The sequence below is a fragment of the Sciurus carolinensis genome, chromosome 12, assembly GCF_902686445.1.
Source record: "Sciurus carolinensis chromosome 12, mSciCar1.2, whole genome shotgun sequence".
Taxonomy (NCBI): Eukaryota; Metazoa; Chordata; class Mammalia; order Rodentia; family Sciuridae; genus Sciurus; species Sciurus carolinensis.
In genome coordinates, this window is record NC_062224.1 from 64,893,264 (window position 1) to 64,915,392 (window position 22,129).

The following is a 22,129-nucleotide window of genomic DNA, read 5'->3' on the forward strand; positions in this document are numbered from 1 at the left end:
GAAAACATGGCTCAGAAAGGTTATATACTATTGGGTTCTGACTTTTCTGGTGTTCATGCCCAGTTCTGTGAATATCACCTAAAATGCATATGTGGTATGTTGAGGTGGGTTGTATTCCTTAAGGAGTTTATATCTCCTTGTCCTGCACACTGGGTAAAATGTCAAAACCAACAACAAATTAAAATCTACTGGATTTATAACTTTATGTTATTCCTACTGTTAATAAATAGTATCGTGATCATACAGAAAGATACCAACTTCCAAGTACAATGTGTCTGAGAAAGACACTTCAGTAATGTAACAAAGACAAAAACAAGAACAAATAGGCATTTGTTTTTATTTAAACCGTATTGAAATTAGAGCTAGACAACAAGCTGGAATTTTGTGGGGATACAGATGTGGTCGTATTTTTTCTTTCTTTAAATACTCTGTCAATGTAAGAAAAAGAAAATTTCTTTGGGTGTTTTAAACTGGCTGAATTATTTCTGATCTTGTTAATAAAGTCAGAAAGTAGCTCGGGAACCACAAAGTTCAAAGCAACTAAGAAGCAACTAGGTATAATTTATACAATCAAAGAAAAACAGGTACCTTCCAAGTTAATAAAGATCTAAGTGTCTACAATTTTGCTCACTGGATTCACAGCACATACAAATATACCTTAAAATTAAGACCCAATTTTAATTGCTAAGCTCAAATCCTCCCACAAAGACATAGCATGCTTGCTTTTTATCTAGGCAAGGAATATTTCTTCCATATGTTGCCTCACTAACTTGGCTAAGGTTTATTTCACTTTATTATTTTCACTACACATCAACTGTTGTGAAGCCAGATATATTAGCACTTTATCTTTCCATATGCAGAATTAGTAAGTTGAGTAAGAAGAGCTCTCCTATTCTGCACTCACAATGGAGCTCAAGTCCTGAGTCAACATCAAGTTAATTCAAAGTAACACCAAAGCTTCTCACTTCATCTTATTCTTCGAACTCCACCTTCCACCTCACTGTTCAGTAATTCATTTACTCTTTAATAAACAAAAATTTACTTTGACTTCCTGTGTGGAAACCTTACTGATTCATATGCTAGAGAAATGAGAGAAAACAAAAGGTCTTTGTCCTTATGAAATTTCTATTGTAGCAGAGAAGGGTAGAAGGAGAAAAGGATGATAAATATACCCACAACTAGAGGCTGTGGTATGAGAAATGAAATCAACCAGAGTAAGGGACTGACACTTGACAAGAGACCTGAGTAAAGTGAGGGAGCTAGGATTAGGAGTTAAGAAAGGAGGGAAGATGTCAGAGGGAGAAACACAAATCTGTAAATTTTTCGCTAAAGGTAGCACTTCATACTCACTTTTCCCTTTGAAACATCTAAGTTGTAAAAATAAAATTATATTTATTTACATTCTCTTCCCACGTGTATGTGCACACACACATACTAAAAACCTACTAATCTTGTTCCCTTTGATGTTACTTCAAGTTAAAAGTACCCAATATCTCACCAAGGAAAACCAAATAGGTGCCAGAGGATACGGAAGACTATTGATTCTCAAATGAATTTACATTTTCTCCTTGTGAAAATCTTCTGGCCACCCTTGAAAAGATGATACTGCCCAGAAGAGACAGTAAAATAGGAAAAATAAAAACACTCCCCAAATTAACAGTGAATAGATATGGCTCATCACGCTGTACCACAGTGCCATCATAACAGTTACACAGAGCCCTATGAATTCGTTAAATACTCTAATATCAAAAGTGTATTGTGATATTTTATGACAGTCAGTGAACCTGCTTTAGTGAGTAAATATTCAAATGCTCCCAAAAGTGATAACACACAGTATTACCTCTGAAAGTAGACATGCCACAGCTCTGTCCCCAAGATGCAGCAATATGCCACTTTCACACACCTGGATCCACTCTTTGGTCAAATGATATCAGCATCAATATAGGCCCTGGTAACTTAGAAACAATAACCAAACTTTTATTTCTTAAAGTTAGTAAAAGAGTAAGGCTGATAACAGATGAATAGCTTGTATATATGTAAATTCACCAGCAGATAAAAATATAATCTCTAGGAAAAAATTTAAAGACAATTCTTTAAAGGCTCTAAAGAGTCACAAAGAGCAGGAAAAACCTGGAGGGTAGGTAAGAATGTAAGATACGAAATGTGGTTTGTTTGTTTTTTATAATTTTCACCTGGGGGCAAACCCTGGTCTAGCTCTAGGTGACTTTATTGAGGCAGAAACCAACAGCTTTACTAGCTAAAAGAGTCAGGATAGAGCTGAGAGCTAACAGAATGACTGGAAAGTGAGAGAAAATATTGAGAAACATGAAGCGGAGAGAACTGAAAATTTTATATCAACTACAGGTGCTTTGCTGAGTCCTGAATTAAGTATGAGCAACAGAACCTCCTAGGAACACATCAAAAGGAAGCAGAAGTTGAAGAAAATAGATGGAGATCCAGGCTGCTGAACTCCATAAAGGAGACTGAATTTGAAGTTAGAAAGTTTGCAAAAAAACAGATGCACCCTAAAGTTCTTTTAGCAGAGGAAATAGTCTTCAAAAATGAAGGCAAAATCACATTTTTAGATGACAAAAACTGATTTTGTTACTAGCAGACATACTGTAAGAAATGCTAAAGAAAACAACTATGGGGATAAACAATCTATAGAAAGTAATAAAGAGCTCTGTTAAGTAGAAAATATGACAGTACATATTTATCCATTTCTTGATTTCTTTAAAAGTTACATGACTATTTAAAGTAAAACATAATAACACTCTATGCTGAATTTACAACATGTAAGTTAAGTATATGTGAAAACAAAAGTACAGAGGTCTGCAAAATTATAAGATTCTTATATTAGATCTGAACTGGTACAAGATTAATTCTATGTAGACTGTAATAAGTCATGGGGGTATTCTGTAAACTCTAGCGAAACCACTAAAAAATGCAAAAGTGTAGGTAAAAAGCCAAGAGAGGAATTAAAATGGATACTAAGAAAATGTTTGATAAATTCAAAAGCAGGCAAGGAAGAAAAAAGAAGAACACCAAATAATAAAAACACTCAAAAAGAGATAGAGTAAAAAACACAAAAGAACAAAATTTTAGACTTAAAACCAAACATGTTAATAATTATTCTTCATGTAAATACACTAAAAATCCAATATGAAAAAGAGATTTTCAAGTGAATTTTTAAAATAAAGACCCAATTATATACTGTTTCCAACAGATGCATTTTCAGTGTGCAGATAGATTTAAAGAAAAATGATGGGAAAAACATATACAAACTGTGAGAATGAGAGATGGAAAAGCTATAATACTGTCAGACAAAACAGATTCAACCCAAAAAGTAAGAAGAGTTCAGAACGACACAAAAGCCATCAGGGACACATAACAATCCTAAATATGTTTTCTGCCTAATAACTGAATTTTGTAAGCAAAACCTGACAGAACAAAAGAGATAAATTCTAAAAAATCCACAAATACAGTTAAGAGATTTTAATATCATTCCCTCAATAGCTGAAAGAACTATAAATTAAAAAAAATAGCAAGGATAATGAAAATGTGAACAACATTATCAAATTAAAGGTTACAGATTTCTAGAAGTACGTAGTTCTTAGCCTCCAAGTCAAGGACCCTTTTCTTAATCCCTTAAGCCTTGCAAACAGATATTATTTTAGTTCTCTTTAGAATGACAACCTTGGCTTTTTATCAGAGGAGAAGACAATAGTTCTATTTCGTAAAGAAGCAAGGTTGAAGACATCATTAATAGTGATCAATACCTATTTCATAAGTATCCAAGCAATGAATGTGCCTGGGGTTAGTTGTCAGAAATATCTGTCTTATCCGGTAAGTATCCTTTATTATGTTATGATATCATACAATAATGCCTCTCTCTCCCATTTTGGTGTTTCAAGGTGAATTTTCACTTTAAATAGTACAATGGTGGGTGATGTTACTAAAATAGTAACTTTATTAGTGTAAAAACCTTTAAACTGCTGGAAAAGAATGTTCACTGAGAACAAAACACCTGTGATTCTCCTTCCCTGTGTTCCTACAGCACTTGGGACGGTCTTTTTTTTTTTTTTTTTTTTTTTTTTTTTTTTTTTGTGGTGCTGGGGATTGAACCCAGAGTGTGATGCAAGCACTCTACCAACTGAGTTATCTCCCCAGCCCAGGACATTCTTTTATATAATACTTAAAACCTTCTAATGCAACTGTCTTCTTTTTTTTAATATTAACTCCTACTAAACCATGAGCTTTTAAGTTGTCAATTACTGTATCTTTTACATTTCTCTATCATTCAATATAGTAACTATTATATGAATGGTCCTATTAAGTATGCTTTTATTGTAAATACCACATCTGAATACTTTCAGAAACTGACCAATAACAACTTTGATTCCTTAAAAAACAAAAACAAAAACAAAAAATCAGCTGGGAATGTACTTCAGTGGTGGTGTGTGCCTAGCATACGTGAGGCTCTGGGTTCCATCCCCAGCACTGTCAGAAAACAAAGACAAAACTGAACTAATCATCAACAAAATGTAACTTAATTTCAAATACAAAAAAGTCAATTTTATTTTAAATATTTTGTAGCTTTTGGTAAGACAATCATATAGCTATTTTCCAAAGCATAAAACACAAAAACTAATGTTTAGCAGTGGTGGAAAAGACTTAAAATAAATTGATGCTGAGACCTCTGATAGCTATCATGCTATACACCACATAAATCCAAGGGGAGATGTACAGTATAGTGATCCTGCCTGTCCTCAATAAAAACATAATATTCTAAACTTTCATATTACAAGTCATCTTTACCTGATCTGTTTTTAGGAACCAGAAATGAAATGGTTTTATTTAAAAATCTAAATAGTATGATACAAATAAGAAAAATTGACAATATACTTTATTAACAGAGATTCAAGGAACCTGAAGAAAATCTTAGCCAACATCACTTAATAACATCTGAAGGAATTATTGTTACAATTAGTTAGGCAAAGGACCAGAAGGTGAAGTTAATTACATACAAGAAAAAATAATACAATCTATCACTTCAATTTGAAAACTATTTAGCAGGACCAAGTGATAAACCAAAACAGAAATGACATTATTTCATCAAACACCCTCCATATAGTGACAGTAGTAGATGTATTAGCAGTACTTTTTAAGAAGAAAAAGAATATATGGGGGAAAGATTATTTGTACCATCTTTTCAGTTGGTATGACTACAAGCCTAGAAAATATATCAATAAAATACTTTTGGAAGTACTACTTGAGTTCAGTGAAGTCAGAAGATAGGGGAAACACTGTCAATAACAATTACATTCTGAGAGAATCACTGGGTTCATTCTTAAGTCATCCTTCAATTTAGACATCATGTCCCAGGAAAAACCACACTCCATGTCAGAGCTTTTATTCTATTTCCAATTGTCAGTTTCAATGAAAACTTTTGGTCTTTCTATTGTTTCTAGCAACTCATTGCCCCAGTAATTTCCCCCAGTACTAGGGATGGAACCCAGGGCCTGGTATATGCTGGGCAAGTACCCCACCTTTGAACTACATTTCCAGACCACAAATGTTTAAGTTAATTTTTATAAAAATGACATATACACATGGTCAAAAATGTCCATAACTCTAATAGGCTACTAACAGCAAAAACCAAAAAATCAGTCCCCTATACCACTCTTTCAAACTTCAAGCCCACTCCTTCTCCAGAACCTTTCCCCTATATTTTTCTTTTAGTACTTGCTTAGATATTTCTAAACAAAATAATTTCATATCATCTTAGGTCTTTACTGAATTTTCTACTATGATCAATTAGTATTAAGATACTCTAGTCTCTACTCCCTCTACACATAAACTCCCCTTCCTCTCATTCTCCTAATGTAATATAATCAAATTTCTAGTCAAAAGCATTCTGTGTTTATATCATTATGACTTACAAATACTAATTCACTGGTAACTAAGTAGCATACTATAATGTTTCTTTTTAAACTTCATGTCAGCTTCACTGTGCTATAATTAATACACAATGAAAATCACCAAATTTAAATATACAACCAGATGAATGGTGATAAATACAGTCAGTCACTGAACACAACAGTAAGTAAAACATTTTCATCATCCCCAAAAGTCCTCTATGCCTCTTTGCTGTTAATATTTTCCTTTCTTTTTTTTTCTTTTTTTAAATATATATTTTTTTAGTTGTTGATGGACCTTTACTTTTAAATTTATTAATGTGGTGCTGAGGATCAAACCCAGTGCCTTGCACATGCTAGGCAAGTGCTCTACCACTAAGCTACAGCCCCAGCCCCTGTCCTTCTTTCTTGAATCTGCTTTTTGTTGTGGTATTTTTCACTTTTATGGACTGTTACATAAAGGTCATATCACTTATAACCTTTTGTATCTGGCTTCTTTTAGCAAAATGGTTTTGAGATTTATCCATGTAGTCAGATGTATTATTAGTCCTTTCATTTTTACTACTAAGTAGTATTCTATTGTGTGAAAACATCGCAATTTTTTATCCATTCCACCAGTGGATATTTTTCCAGTTTTTTACTATTATGAAAACAATTTCCATGAATATTTCTGTGAACATAAACTTTCATTTTTATTTTTGTGTGAACATACACATTTTTATTCTCTTGGCTAAATATTGAGGTGTGGAATTGCAGATTACATAAATACACTCATTAAATTTTTAATTTTGAAGCTAATATTTGCATCAATTTTTTACTATTTGCTGAGTTTCTGCTGTATAGATAGCAAAAACTTTATCATGACACATTCCCTTTCCCTTATTCCTATGCTGGATCCCATGGTTTTTTTTGGTTTTTTTTTTTTTTTTTTTTGAGTTAAATGTGCTATCTGCCTAAGTTCTGACTAATGGAATCTAAACTTAAGAATTATGTTGGCCTCCAGAGCTGAATTTGAAAGTCAGGAGACACCCCTCCCCTACTGTTCATCTCTTATTTTTCAACTTTTTTTTTTCTGGGAGATTTCCTTTTCGAAGATTATTCCCAAAACTTAGAATAGGCACTGACAAAAAGATGTGTTAAGTAAGGATTTGCATTTGTTGGGAAGAAGAAAAAGACTACCTGTAGACTAACAGTTTAAAATGTATACTAAAATTTAAGGATGATCAATAAAAGTACAAAAGTTGAATATACAAATTAAATATTAATAGAAGGAAAGAAAAGCAAATAAAGAAAATTAAGCAAAACAACAAAAGGCAGAAAAAACTGCCAAGAAGATCAAGAATAAAAAAGTCCTCGTAAGTAAACAGAAATCACAAAATAACATGGTAGCAATAAGTTCAAATACATGTGTAATTACAATAAATTTAAAAGATCATACATAGAGCACACTGTGCACATCCGAGCCGCTCCCCTCTTCGCCTACACCAGCCTGTGCGCACACCATGGCCACCACCCAGGAGCTGCAAGGAAGTGGTGCCTGGGGGACAGCAAAGGCTCTCATGACCACATGAAAGAACCTGGAGTGGGACTGACTATGCCAAAACAGACTGTGTCATCAACCTTGAGGCCAGAAGCTCAACACCAAACCTGAAAGCGCTTTGGAAACAACACAGTTTTCTCTTGTATCCTGGGAGAGAAGTTTGAACAAACTGCAGCTGGTGGCAGAATACCACCGCCAGTCTGCAACTTTGTCAAAGGTGTGTTGGTTCAGCATCAGGAATGGGATGGGAAGGAAAGCATAATAACAAGAAAATTGAAAGATGGAAGTTAGTGGTGGAGTGTGTCATGAATAATGTCACCTGTACTCGGGTCTAAGAGAAAGTAGAATAAAAATTCCATCATCACTTTGGACAGGAATTGGCAGCAAGAATGAAGAAGCTCAATTTAATGAGCAAATATCCAGACTGCTTCTTTTTTTCATTACTGTGTTCAATTATCTCTATCATACACATATTACATGCAACTATTTCAAAGTGTTGGTTTAACAAAGCTCTTCCCTTTGGTTAGTAAATAAATGTGTTTATGCTTAAAAAAATGATTATACATATAATTTAAGAGACAGATAAACCCAAAAAGAATTTTTAAAAAACAGGCAAATGCTATCTTAAACAAGTAGATTAACAGTAAATGATGGGGGAAATTCTACAGCAAAACAGATAAAAAAGATATAACAGATGGTTCACAGAAAGAAAGCAAATATAACTGAATCATGAACATGGAAGAAAGTTGAACAAACTGAAATAAATAAAGTGAAAAACCATTTTTGACCCAAAAGATCAATAAGACTCAAAAAGGTCAAAAATATTTTATGGTGGTATGATTTTTTCAGTGAAGTGTACAGTGTAAAGAACACAAGCAACCAATACTAAAATAAACATTAGAAATTAATAGGTATTTCTCTGATAAAATTAATAGGCATTTCTGTGATGAATACAATAGGCATAGATTTTAAACCTCATTAGCAATTAGATAGTATAAATTTACATCAGTATTTTTTCCCTATCAGATCATAAAAAGGTTTAAGAGTATAACAATATTAAACATTTCAGTGTAAACTTTAAGAATACAATGTTTGATATATTGCTCACAGGAATACTAAGTCATAACCATTTGGTGAAACAATTATCTAGTAAAAGTAAAAATGTACATTCCCCCAGACAGGAATTTCAGTACTGGAGGTACTCATTCACACAGAAATGTTAACAAATACAGGAATATTCTTTGCCATGCAATTGGTAAGAGTTAACATTTGTAAACAGCCTCAAAGCCTACAGTAAGAGATCGGATAAATAACAACAGTTCTGTCCTTAAATTCCACTTGCAAGTTTGGACCTGGGTTGACACATGGGAACTTAACTGATAAACATTTGCCTAATATAAAACTTTCCTCTGATGTTAATAGTGGTTCATTGTGCCAAAATTGCTTCGGTAATGATGTGGTTTGTGCTCACCACCTGCTTTTCTTTGAGGAACCTGGAATTTTGGTACACTCCAGGCCCACAGCATGCCTGTGTGTGACCCATGGTTCTGTAGGAAACATGGGCGCCTGCTCTCTCATGAGCCTCCTGGCAGACAAGACCTCAGTGCTGACAGTTGCTGGGGAGAACTGAATGCATCCTGTGAGACCCCATTCAGAGATGACTCCTGTAATGTTGCTCCTGGTTTCCTCTGTGGTGTTTCCCTTGCTGATTTTCCTTTTCACTATAATGAATCTTAGTTGTGAGTGTGACTGCATGCTGAGCCCTTCCGAGCCTTCCAGTCAATCACCCAACCTATAGATGGTCTTGGAACAGAAAATGGAACAGAGTATCATAAACTATCAGTAATAATAAGGATTCATTTAATTCTTCTTTTGTTTTAGTTACATATTCAGACATATATGGGTAATGAAGTTAAGGCCAGTTATGCCCTAATTCTGTTGATAAATCAAAGTAGAATGATTGTTTATCAATAAATAGTCATAACTTTCTGTTCGGTGTAATGCTTATTGTCTTAAATGTTATTTTAATATTAATACTGCTATGGGTTTAAGTACTTTAAACCTAAGAAGCCTAAAGAAGTCTAAGAGGGTTGTGGAGTAATGCTGACAGTCCATTTGAGATTGGTGACCATGAATTTATTGTGGTTCTACTCTATCCAAATGTTTTACCTCTTCAGTAACAATATTCAAATGCCCAGAAATAGGTTATTGAGATGAATGGGGCATAACTTTCCTATGTTCATATATGAATGTACCACCAGTGAAACTCCACATCATGTACAACCACAAGAATGAAATCCTAATTAGAATAAGTTATACACCATGTATGTATCATATGTCAAAACACATTCTACTGCCATGTGCATCTAAAAAGAATTTTTTAAATTAAACAAAAATGAGTTGGTATCTTCCAGTCCTGATTTCATCTTGGAAGTCATGGAAATGATGGTTAACAAAATCTATGTTAGGGAAGGAAGTAAAACAAACAAAAATGTTGAGGTAAGTTCCTTGTATCCCTAGTTTCTCTCCCCTTTTTAACATGAATGGGTGCTGGATTTCGTTAAAGGCTTTTTTCTGCATCTATTGATATGATTGTATAATTCCTATCTGTAACTCCATTTATGTGGTGGATTACACTTATATTTGCTTATGTTGAATCATATTTGCATCCCTCAGATGAAACCCATTTGATCATGGTGAACGATCTTCCTAACATGCTTTTTAATATGGATAGCTAATATTTTATTAAGGATTTTTGCATCTCTGTTCAACAAAGATATTGGGCTGAAGTTTTCTTTCCTTGATGTGTCTTTATCTGGCTTTGGTATCAGAGTGATACAATATCATACTAAATATCATACTAAATGAATAAAAACTGAAAGCATTTCCTCTAAAATCAGGAACAAGAAAAGAATTCACACTTTCACCATTCCTATCCAATATACAGTTCTTGAAACTCTAGCCAGAGCAATCAGGCAGAAAAAGGAAAGTAAAGGAATACAAATAGAAAAAGAAGTCAAACCATCTCTGCTGATGACATGATTTCATATTTAAAAGACCCCAAAAACTCCACCAAAAGACTTCTAGAGCTGTTAAACAAATTCGGCAAAGCAGCAGAATACAAGATCAACATACATAAATCAATTGCCTTCCTATTCTCCAATAATGAATCTGCTGAGAAAGAAATCAGGAAAACTGTCTCATTTACAATAACCTAAAAAAAAAAAAATGCTTAAGGCATCACAATACAGGATCTCAAATATACTCCAGAGCTATAGTAACAAAAACAGCATGGTATTGGCATAAAACAGACAAGCAGACTAATGGGATAATAGATTAGAAGACACAAAGACAACTCCACATAAATATAGTCATTTGATACTTGACAAAGATGTCAAAAACATACACTGGAGAAGAGTCTTAACAAATTATGTTAGGAAAACTGAATATCTGCGTATGCAGAAGAATGAAACTAGATCTGTATCTTTCACTTTGCACAAAGTTAACTCTAAGTGAATTAAAGACTGAGGAATCACACCAAGGTCAGACATCAGGCACTGAGCCCGCCCCCCACACTGAGGTCAGACTTCGGGCGCTGAGCCCACCCCCCCCACACCGAGGTTGGTCCAGCGCTGAGCCTGCCTGTCCGCCTGCCCCCCTACTGCTGAGGGACACTGCGCCTGCCTCCGTGCTGACTCAGTGCATCCTGGCTAGGGTTCCCCAGCTCCTTCGGAGGAGGAGGCACTTTGAATTATTCCTGAGGGTGTGGTCATCATCATTGGAAGGGCGGCTCCCTTCCTGAAACACCTACAGGAGACTGAAGGCCCTTTGACAGGTAACCCTATTTACTCACCTATATCCTACACCCTTATCCCATCCTCTTGTTCACAACTAGAAATATTGCAAATAGTAATTGAACTGACCCTGTTTATTTTAAAAATGTTAAAGTCTTTATAGGGGCTATCTGGTTCAGGGCTGCATTTTCTCTGTATTGGGTGCTACTGGTATTGATCTCCCCTTCACAGGAGAGGTAGAGGAAAACTGCAGTTTCATAATAGGCCTGCAGGGGGCAAACTTCAGTATCTCTGATCTTTACTGCTAGAGGGGAATATACAGAAACAATAGGGAAAAACAGGGGAAGAAAGTGTTCCTAACAAACCAAGATGTTATTGTGATAGACTCCAATGACAAAATGGCAGTAGAAGTGACAGAAAAAGAGTTTAGAATATGCATGATTAAAATGATCTGTGAAGCAAAAGACGAGATAAGAGAGCAAATGCAGGCAATGCAAGACCATTCCAGTAGACAGTTAAAAAAGAAAATGCAAGAAGCAAAAGGACACTTCAAAAAAGAGATTGAGATTCTGAAAAAAATAAAACCAAACAGAAATACTTGAAATAAAAGAAACAATAAACGAAATTAAAAACTCAATAGAAAGCATCACCAACAGAATAGACCTTGTGGTAGGTAGAATCTCAGACAATGAAGACAAAATATTCAATCTTGAAAATAAAATTGAACAAACTGAGAAGATGTTAAGAAGTCATGAACGGAACCTCCAAGAATTATGGGATATCATGAAAAGACCGAATTTAAGAATTATTGGGACTGAGGAAGGCACAGAGATACAAACCAAAGGCATGAACAACCTGTTCAATGAAATAATAGCAGAAAATTTCCCAAACCTGAAAAATGAAATGGAAAATCAAATACAAGAGGCTTACAGATCACCAGGTGCACAAAACTACAACAGATCCACACCAAGACACATTATAATGAAAATACCTCACATTCAAAATAAATATAGGATTTTAAAGGCTGCTAGAGAAAAGCATCAGATTACATATAAAGGGAAAACAATAGAGATATCAGCAGATTTCACAGTCCAGACTCTAAAAGCAAGAAGGGCCTGGAACAATATATTTCAAGCTCTGAAAGAACACCGATGCCAACCAAGAATACTATATCCAGCAAAAATAACCTTCAGTTTTGAAATAAAATCTTTCCATGATAAACAAAAGTTAAAAGAATTTACAAATAGAAAGTCTGCCCTACAAAACATTCTCAGCAAAATATTTCGGGAGGAGGAAGTGAAAAACAACAACACAAGTCAGCAAAGGGAGGAACTACCCTAAAGGAAAAGCCAATCAAAGGACAAGTAAAAAACCTAAAATAAGCCAAAATGAACAGGAATACAAATCATATCTCAATAATAACCTTGAATGTCAATGGCCTAAATTCAATAATCAAAAGACATAGACTAGCTGATTGGATTAAAAAGAAAGACCCAACAATATGCTGCCTTCAAGAGACCCATCTCATAGAAAAAGACATCCACAGACTAAAGGTGAAAGGATGGGGAAAAAAATACCATGCACATGGACCCAGTAAAAACGCAGGGGTCTCCGTCCTCATGTCAGATAAAGTGGACTTCAAACCTAAGTCAGTCAGAAGGGATAAAGAAGGACATTTCATACTGCTGAAGGGAAACATATAACAGCAAGATAAAACACTTTTAAATATTTATGCCAAAAACAATGGAGCATTTACGTATATCAAACAAACCCTTCTCAATTTTAAGAATCAAATAGACCAAAACACATTATTAGCAGGGGACTTTAACACACCACTCTCACTACTGGATAGATCCTCCAAACAAAAACTGAACAAAGAAACTATAGAACTAAATAATACAATCAATGATGTAGACCTAATGAATATTTACAGAGTATTTCATCCAACATCAAGCGAATATACTTTCTTCTCAGCAGCTCATGGATCCTTCTCCAAAATAGACCATATGCTATGCCACAAAAAGTCATTAGTAAATACAAAAAAAAAAAGAGAGATCCTACCCTGCGTCCTATCAGACCATAATGGATGCAATTAGAAATGAATGATAAAATAACAAACAAAAACTACTCATATACCTGGAGACTAAATAATATGCTACTGAATTTTGCAATGATAACAGAAGACATCAGGGAAGAAATTTGAAAATTCTTAGAAGTAAATGAGAACAATGACACAACATATCAAAACCTCTGGGACACTATGAAAGCTGTACTAAGACGAAAGTTCATTGCATTGAGTTCATACATTAAAAAGATAAAAAGTCATCAACTAAATGACTTAACATTACACCGCAAAGCCCTAGAAAAAGAAGAACAGATAAACACCAAAAACAGTAGAAGACAGGAAATAATTAAAATCAGAGCTGAAATCAATGAAACTGAAACAAAAGAAACAATTCAAAAAATTGACAAAACAAAAAGTTGGTTCTTTGAAAAAGTAAACAAAATTGATAAACCCCTAGCCACACTAATGAAGAAAAGGAGAGAAAAAACTCAAATTACTAGAATTTGTGATGAAAATGGAAAGATCACGACAGACACCATTGAAATACATAATTAGAAACTACATTGAAAATCTATACTCCAACAAAATAGAAAATATCAAAGACATCGACAAATTTTTAGAGACATATGATCCTCCCAAACTGAATCAGGAAGACGTACACAATCTAAACAGATCAATTTCAAGCACTGAAATAGAAGAAGCCATCAAAAGCCTACCAACCAAGAAAAGCCCAGGACCAGATGAATTCTCAGCTGAATTCTACAAGACCTTTAAAGAAGTACTGATATCAATACTCCTCAAAGTATTTCAGGAAATAGAAAAGGAGTGAACCCTTCCAAATTCATTCTATGAGGCTAGTATCACTCTTATACCAAAACCAGACAAAGACACATCAAAGAAAGAAAACTTTAGACCAATATCCCTGATGAACATAGATGCAAAAATCCTTAACAAAATACTGGCAAATCAAATACAAAAATATATTAAAAAGATAGGGCACCATGATCAAGTGGAGTTTATCCCAGGGATGCAAGGTTGGTTCAACATCCGAAAATCAATAAATGTAATTCACCACATCAATAGACAAAGAATCACATGATTATTTCAATTGATGCTGAGAAAGCATTTGATAAAATACAGCACCCCTTCATGCTTAAAACACTAAAAAAATAGGAATAGTAGGAACGTACCTCAACATTGTAAAGGCTACCTATAATAAGCCCACAGCCAACATCATTCTTAATGGAGAAAAACTGAAAGCATTTCCTCTAAAAACTAGAACAAGACAGGGATGCCCTCTTTCACCACTTCTATTCAACATCATCCTTGAAACACTTGCCAGAGCAATTAGACAGACCAAAGAAATTAAAGGGATACAAATAGGAAAAGAAGAACTAAAGCTGTCACTATTTGCTGATGACATGATCCTATATTTAGAAGATCCAAAAAACTCGACTAGAAAACTTTTAGAACTAATAAGTGAATTCAGCAAAGTAGCAGGATATAAAATCAATATGTGTAAGTCTAATGCATTTCTATTCATAAGTGATGAATCCTCTAAAAGAGAAATTAGGAAAACCACTCCATTCACAGTAGCGTCAAAAAAAAAATAAAATAAAATACTTGGGAATTAATCTAACAAAAGAGGTGAAAGACCTCTACAATGAAAACTACAGAACATTAAAGAAAGAAATTGAAGAAAACCTTAGAAGATGGAAAGATCTCCCATGTTCTTGGATAGGCAAAATTAACATTGTCAAAATGGCTATTCTACCAAAGGCGCTATACAGATTCAGTGCAATTCCAATTAAAATCCCAATGACATTCCTCGTAGAAATAGAGAAAGCGATCATGAACTTCATCTGGAAGAATAAGAAACCTCAAATAGCCAAAACAATCATGAATAGAAAAAGTGAAACAGGAGGTATCACTATATCAGACATTAAACTATACTACAGAGCAATAGTAACAAAAACAGCACGGTATTGGCACCAAAATAGGCAGACCAATGGTACAGAATAGAAGACACAGAGACAAAACCACATAAATACAATCACCTCATACTAGACAAAGGAGCCAAAAACATACAATGGAGAAATGACAGCCTCTTCAACAAATGGTGCTGGCAAAACTGGAAATCCATATGCAGTAAAATGAAATTAAACCTCTACCTCTCACCCTCAAAACTCAACTTGGATCAAAGACATAGGAATTAGACCAGAGACATGCACCTAATAGAAGACAAAGTAGACCCAAATCTTCATCATGTTGGCTTAGGATCAGACTTACTCAATAAGACTCCCAAAACACAAGAAATGAAAGCAAGAATCAATAAATAGGATGGCTTCAAACTAAAAAGCTTTTTCTCAGCAAAGGATACAATCAAGAATGTGAAGAGAGAGCCTACAGAGTGGGAGAAAATCTTTTCCACATGCACTACAGATAGAGCACTTATCTCCAAAATTTATAAAGAACTCACAAAACTTTACACCAAAAATACAAAGAACCCAATCAATAAAAGGGCCAAGGACCTGGACAGTCACTTTACAGAAGAAGACACACAGGCAATTAATAAACATATGAAAAAGTGTTCAACATCTCCAGTAACTAGAGAAATGCAAATTAAAACAACTCTATTCTTACTCCAATTAGAATGGCTTTTATCAAGAACACAAACAATAAGAGATGTTGGCGTGGATGTGGGGAAAAAGGCACACTTGTACATTGCTGGTAGAGTTGCAAATTGGTGCAGCCACTCTGGAAAGCAGTATGGAGAATCCTAAGAAAACTTGGAATGGACCTACCTTTTGACCCAGTTATCCCACTTCTCAGTTTATACCCAAAGGACCTAAAATCAGCAGACTACAGTAACACAACCAATTAATGTTTATAGCAGCTTAGTTCACAATAGCTAGATTGTGGAACCAACCTAGATACCCTTCAACAGATGAATGGATAAAGAAACTCTGGTATTTACGCACAATGGAATACTATGCGGCATAAAGAATAATATTATGGCATTTGCAAATAAATGGATGGAATTGGAGAATATCATGTTAAGTGAAATAAGCTAAGCCCAACAAAAGCAAAGGCTGAATGTTTTCCCTGATAAGTGGAGGATGATATATAATGGGGGTGGGGGTGGGGAATGAGAGAATAATGGGGGAACTTTAGAATATGTAGAAGAAAATGAGAGGGAGGGGGGTATGAAACATGGTGGAATGAGACAGTCATCATTGCCCTATGTACATGTATGATTACACAAATGGTATGAATCTACATTGTGTACAACCATAGAAACAAAATTATGTACTCCATTTGTGTACAATGAATCAAAATGTAGTATGTAAAAAATTAAAAGATAAATAAAAATAATAATTTTAAAAAAAGACTGAGGAATCAGACCAGAAACTTTGCAATTGCTAGAAGAAAACACAAGACCAACACTCCAACATATTGGCAGAGATACCACTTCCTTAACAAGAACCCTAAAGCTCAAGAAATAAAATCAAGAATGAACAAATGGGATGGCATTAAATTAAAAAGCTTCTGCACAGCAAAGAAAACAATTAAGAGCATGAAGAAAGAGCATACAGTATGGGAGATCTTTACCAGCTGCTCCTTCAGTGGGATTAATATTCAGAATATATAAAGAAATCAAAAAAACTTAAACAACAAATAACCCAACTGGTAAGTGGGCAAAACAAAACAAAACAAAACAAAAACTGAACAGACACTTTTCAAAAGAAGAAACACAAATGGCCAACAAATATATGAAAAAATATTCAATGTCCCTAGCAATCAAGGAAATGCAAATCAAAACCATACTGTGATTTCCTCTCACTCCAGTCAGAATGGCAATCAAGAATACACATAATAATAATAAATGCTGGTAAGAATGTGGGGGGAAAGGTACATTCATTGTTGATGGAATTACAAATTAGTACAAAACCACGCTGAAAAGCAGTATGGATATTCCTTAAAAAAATGGGAATGGAACCACCATATGTGACCCAGCTAGCCCACTCCTCGATATTTATTCAATAGAACTAAAATCAGCATCAATAAAGTCATATTGATATTTACAGTTGTGTAATTCACAATAACCAAGTTATGGAACCAGCCCAGATGCCTGTCAACAGATGAATGGATTAAGAAAATGTGGTATATATACACAATGGAGTTTTATTCAGTCACAAAGTAGAAGGAGATTATGGCATTTGCTGGCAAATGGATGGAACTAGAGAGCATCATGCCACATGAAACAAGCCAGACTCAGAAAGTAAAGGGTAAATGTTTTCTACTAATTGTAGAAGCTAGACCAAAATAGAGGGAAAAAAGGTGGTGGGGGGCGGGAGGCAGGAAAACAAAAGGGAGAAGAGTAGAGCAGCAGAGATTGATGGGAAGGGAAGTAGAACAGGAAAAGAGAGGAATAGTGGGATGAAAATGACCAAATTAAGCTATGTACATATACTAATTATTAATAGACTACAGTATACTTCACCTTAATGTATATCTATAAAGCACTAATTTTACAAAACTATAAATAAATACAAGGAAGACCAGTAGAAGAAGGGAAACAGAAGGAAGGATGGGAGGGGAAATGCAAGGAACTGAAATAGAACAAATTATATTCCACGCTTATATGATTATATCAAAATGAACCCCAATGTAATGTATAACTATAATGCACCAATATTAAAAATGGAAAAATTTTAAAAATTTTAAAAACTAATGGATAAGAAGTAGAGACCAGTATACCAGAGGATCCAATGAGATAAAAGAATAATTATAGCAAGACAAGTTCAGAAAAAAACTCTATAACACCAGGTACAGGAGGTAGAGATATGGGTCACTGGATTTAGTAACAAGGGAAGTACAGCAAGTTAGGATGCTACCAGTATGAAATATTAAAATCACCAAGAATTGTTCTAGATTTTTGCAGTTTTAAAATACATGTCTGTTCTATTTTACAAATATTTTAACAAACTGCAAAAACCTTGAGATCATATTAGACATTGTTTAATTATACACAACTTTCATTGGTTAAATGATTCACCATACTTTCTTATATCCCTTTTTCTGATTTGTAGAATTTTTCCCAGATAGAGAGTAGGTGATATATTTTGGATATTTACAGCTACTAATTTTTCCTCATTTTAACTTTACATATAAATAATTCAGCTGGATATAGGATAGATACAAAGGAACATTTTCCTACTTATTTCTGAGTATATTCTGGAAGGTTGAACTTTTTAGAAACATAACTTATGGATAACCAGAAAATCGCCACAATTAAATTGTGACCCCTGAATGACAAAATAGGAGAAAAGAAACTATATAATTACCATGTGACAAAAATTTTACAGAACTTTATCTAAGGAATAGACTCAAATGCAAAGGAAAATTTGTGATATATTAATGTCAAAGTTATGATTTCATATCAATAGGGATAATAGGTTATTTGACAAATAATACTGGAACAACCAGAAAAACTAAGGTTGATCTCAAGGAATGAAGTATCATTCTTAAGAACAAAATTAATTTGCAGTGGATTAGTATATAAATGTAAAAGCAAACAAACACATATAGAAGCATTAGCCATAAAAGTAAGTACTAGTTGAAATAAATGACAAGCTAGTAACTGTTTGTTTTTGGGTTTTTTTTTTTTATATCTCAGCATGGGAAATACCTTTTAAAATATGACATAGAGCAGAAGCCATACAAATTTTTGACAAATTTGACATCACAGAATTTAAAAACAACTGGATTTTTTAAAAGTTTCCTAAATCCTTAGCAATGCCCTCCCAAAAATTCTTTCAATCCTTGGATTTGAAATTTTACTTTTAGAGCTTCTTCACAGCAAAGGAAACAATCAAGAATGTGAAGAAAAGCCTACAGAATGGGAGAAAATCTTTGCCACTTGCAACTCAGAGTATTAATCTCCAGGATGTATAAAGAACTCAAAAAACTTAACATCGAAAAATCCCCAAATAACCCAATCAATAAACAGGTAAGGGAACTCAACAGATACTTCACAGAGAGAAGAAAAATGAATGGTCAACAAATACATGAAAAAGTGTTCAACATCTCTAGCAATCAGAGAAATGCAAATTAAACCTACACTGAGATTTCATTTTACTCCATTCAGAATGACAATTATCAAGAATACATGTAACAATAAATGTTGGTGAGGATGTGGGGAAAAAGGCACACTCATATATTGCTGATGGGACAGCAAATTGGTATAATATAGAAAGCAGTATGGAGATTTCTCAAAAACCTGAGAATGGAACCACCATTTGACCCAACTATCCCACTTCTTGGTTTATATCCAAAGGATTTAAAATCAGCACACTGCAGTGGTGCAGCCACATCAATGTTTATAGCAGCTGAATTCACAATAGCTAACTATGGAACCAACCTAGACGCCCTTCAACAGATGAGTGAATAAAGAACATGTGGTATACACACAGAATAGAATATTAATTAACCATAAAAAAGAATGATTTTAGGACTTTTTGCTGGTAAATGGATGGATCTGAAGACTATCTTGTTTAGTGAAATAAGTCAACCCCAAAAAAACAAAGGTCTAATTTTCTCTCTGATATGTGGATGCTAACACACAACAAGGGTATGGGTAGAAGAGAAATTCCATGGATTAGACAAAGGAGAAGGGATGGTAGGAGGAAAGGGAAAAGGAAAGACAGTAGAATGAATTGGACATGACTTTCCTATGTTCATATATGAATACACCACCAGTGAAATGCATATCACATACAACCACAAGAATGGGATCCTAATTAGAGTAAGTTATACTCCATGTATGTATAATATGTTAAAATAACTCTATCATCATGTATATTTAAAAAGAATAAATTTTTTAAATTATAATAGAAAAAAGACATTTCAGTTTTAGCAATTCATACTACAGTCACAGACAAGCCTAAAAGTGAACGCATATAAAGATTAGATATTACTGTTTTTAAGAGCAAAAAACAGAGACAAGCATAAATGTCCATCAATAGCCAAGTGGTTATGCATGTATAGTATGTTCTTTGCAAATGTGTACATATGTGTATATGTACACATCCTTGCACATGCTTCATTAAGCGTAGAACACATTAGAGACATAAATGTGAGTTGTCATCTCTAGGGAGGGTAGCTAGGAGACAGGGAAACAAACCAGAGTACAAGGAACACTTTCTGATTTATCTTTCAAAATGCATGGATGCTGTTCTAAATGCACATATATTAACTATTCAATATAAAAATGATTTTAAAAATGTGTCCAAGAGAATGTATAAAGAGAAAAAAGAATCAGCATTCATTAATGTTCACTATTACCATACATTAATGTTCACTATTACCATACAAGCTAACTGCCATTCAAATGCAATCCAATAAATAGTTACATTCCAATGTTTATGGCTATAAATGTGGTTGGAAATATGTTTTTAAAAATTAAATTTTGAAGTAGAACTTTAGGGGCAAATGACAGAATGACAGCACATTTGCTTAGAACTCATTAAATTAATAAAGTTGGGGGGAAACAAGCAAGTAAACAAAGAATGCATCAATAACCTCATTCTTCCAACTCCAATTAAATAAAAAGTGGTAAGAGAATAGTTTCAAAAGGCTCTTACTAATAACCCCTAAGTAGGAAAGATGATGGCCAAGTGCACAGACCACAGGAGAAATGACAAGTTTCTACCGAGCACCTGAAAGAAAAACCTCTTGGTAAGATCATCTTGCCTTTATTCAACTCAACTTCATAACTAGTACAAAGGAATGCAAATCCACTCATTCTGGAAAAAAATAAATAAATAAAGGCCAGAATTGCCCTATGTACTAGATGTGACTCCAAGACCCTTAACATTATGTGTAATTGTTCCAAGAAAATACATCTTACCTGAGGTTACCTGAGGCCTTCTACTTGATCACCACCACAGTTTCTGTCCCCTTACCTTCATCACTTTCCTCAAGCTGCTCAAGGAATGAAAAGAGACATGACTCTTTAACACTTACACTCAACTGTCAGCTCAAGTTCTATTTCAGGAGGTAAATCAAGGAGAATCCACCTATGCTATTCTTGAGCACATACCAAATCTAGATAAAATTACCCAATGGATAAACTATATGGAAAAGATTCCAACCTGGTACCTACGCATAGACACTGGGTGAAGGAGGAAAAGAAGATTCAATCATTATAAAAGAAGAATTACTCCAGGAAACAGGAAATGAAAATAAAAAACACTTTAGATATACCTTCTCTACAACATATACACATTTGCTTGCATCTGCAAAAAGGAACACTAGAAGGATAAACTGAAAAGTAATTATTGGGAGGGAGGAAAAAGGATGAGAGAAATAGAACTCAGACTTCCTTGAATATACTTTGTTATACAGCTTTAACTTGGAAATCATGCAAATGTTTTAAACATTCAAAGAATAAAATAAAAACTGAAGAAAAAAGTCGTCTTGAAATATCTAATGCAGCATGCAACAAATTAACTAGATGTCAAATTGATGAAATAAACAGAAGGAAAAAATATTTTAAGTGACTTTAGGACTTGACTGTGAATGTATATCCTTAGTGGAATATACTTTTAGGCAAAGTATTCTGGATTTATCATTCAGTAGCTTTATTAATATTATTATCTTGAGAGTACACTCATATAAATACATATATAAGCTAAAATAATTGATTATATAATATAAAAATTGTCACTATAAAACCAAAATAAAAATCCTGTGATATTAAATTCAAGATAAAAATATCAGCTTGAACTCACACTGTTTTAACAAAATG

General features: G+C 34.1%; 1 protein-coding gene and 1 pseudogene across 5 annotated transcripts in view; one reads left to right on the top strand and one right to left on the bottom strand.

The window, feature by feature from the left end:
* The window catches only part of Mark1 (microtubule affinity regulating kinase 1), a 153,764-nt gene that overhangs the window by 90,815 nt on the left and 40,820 nt on the right, over nt 1-22,129 (bottom strand). The window lies entirely within an intron of this gene.
* Nucleotides 7,421-7,808, top strand: LOC124961592 (fatty acid-binding protein 5-like; annotated as a pseudogene).